Source organism: Gavialis gangeticus, unplaced genomic scaffold (assembly GCF_001723915.1).
Source record: "Gavialis gangeticus isolate Ggan-Ray unplaced genomic scaffold, GavGan_comp1, whole genome shotgun sequence".
Taxonomy (NCBI): Eukaryota; Metazoa; Chordata; order Crocodylia; family Gavialidae; genus Gavialis; species Gavialis gangeticus.
The window spans coordinates 9,000,527-9,002,395 of record NW_017729002.1 but is presented as its reverse complement, the minus strand read 5'-3'; positions in this window follow the sequence as shown (position 1 = coordinate 9,002,395).

Below are 1,869 nucleotides of genomic sequence, written 5' to 3'. Positions count from 1 at the left end.
CTGTTTTTGATTGGTGGAGCACAAGTCTAGGACTCAAACCAAGCTCCAAAAGGCAAGCCTGCTACACCTATAACAAACTCAAAGCAAAATGAAATCCCTCCACCAGAACCTTGCTGTTCTCTGAAAGGATACAAATATGTGACCCCTTGAGCCCTCAGAGTGATAAGGCCAAGAAGGTCTATTCTTCTGTGCACCTGAGTTCTCAAGTTGTCTTGTAACAAGCTAAGGAGATTTTTTTTTTGTCCTAATGTGAGTGCAGAATGAGGTGAGATGACTGGATGCAATGCAGTTTCTTAATGATGCATGAAATGAAATATTGCTGCCTGCTGCACAGTGAATATTCAGCTTTGTGCTAGGCACAACCAGTGTTGATCTGACAGGAGAAACAACCAGAAATGACAAACACTTCAGTCATAACCTCTGTCGTCCACCCCCAACAAGGATCTTTGTATTGAATTGTGTCCTCTCCTGTGCTGCTTTAGTCTTCATTTGGCTATTCTATGTAGGAGACAGTTATGGAATTTCAGCTATGCAAAAAAGAGAAAGCGTTTTCCATGTACATTCATCACTTTGGAAAAGAATTATTGCTTTTTAGGAAATATGATCTCTGAGGATTTACTATTTTCTCATGGACCTATTAAGTATGGGCCTGTGCACCAATGCATTACTACAAATTTACACCCTTTTAATTCTACTGAGGAACACTGCCAAAATAACCTGGAATCAAACTGGAGTAATGCATTGATGAATCAGGTCCATTGCAGGTCCCAGTTCAAATATTCACATGTTTCTGAGTCAGGTGCAGCCATCTGTATCAAAGTAAGTAGTCACAAGCATGCTGCCTATCACAAGTATGAATGGGATATAGGAGGGCGAAGAGGCTGGGATCATGTGAAGAGTTTTGGCCCTGGATTTAGGACCTTGTTCTGAGGGGGTGGGGGAGAACGGACCCACCCTTGGGGGGGTGACTCACCCTTAGACCAACTATGACCATTCAATAATAGGTAAATGTATTGATACACAGTGATAACAGAAAAGAAACAATACAAACAATCAAGCAATTCCATGTACCTATGAAATCCTAGGGCTGTCATCAAAGTACATCTGGCCAGGAAGCAGTCTTCACCCTGAGGCCCTCTCTTAGGTGTCAGATGTCAGCATGTCAGCAGCCTGGAGGTGGGATGCCAAGGCCCACACCAGATGAGTTGGGGATGTGCCCTCTGTCCATGGTGGCCTCAGGGACCCTTCTCTGCGGACAGGGATAGGGACCCCTCTCAGGGAGGAGGACCCGGGTGGAGGATGAGGAGGGATAAGGGAGAAGGGAGGGAAGGAATGGGGAGTGATCCTTTGTTATTCTCAAGTCCTTTTGTATTCTCCTTCTCTCCTGATGACTCTTCATCTGTGGCTATCACTGGTTCATCTTTCTGTATGGTCACACATCCATGAAGCTTTTTGGGTCTTCTCCTAATTTGGTCTGTTCCTCCAAAACCAGGACTCAGGGCCCCCTGCTCTGGGGCCTTGTTAACTGGTTCCACTTTATTTCATGCTATAGAACAGTATGGTACATGTCCCCCGTTCCCAAACTATTTTCTAGACTATGTGTCCTTGTTAGCCTTGTTGTGTTGTTGCCCTGTGGTGTCAGGCCAACTTTCAGGATCTCAGTATTGCACTGTTAGACAGGAGGGTGTGACACAATTTCACATATACAAACACACAAATCAATTAGGTGCATACACATGCACACTGCCAGCTCAGGCATATGCACATCCAAACCAGCCTAGGCACATGCATACCTATCACCAATTCAAGCACATACACTATACACTATATGCCCCAAACATTAGACAAAAAAAAAATCAATACAAACAT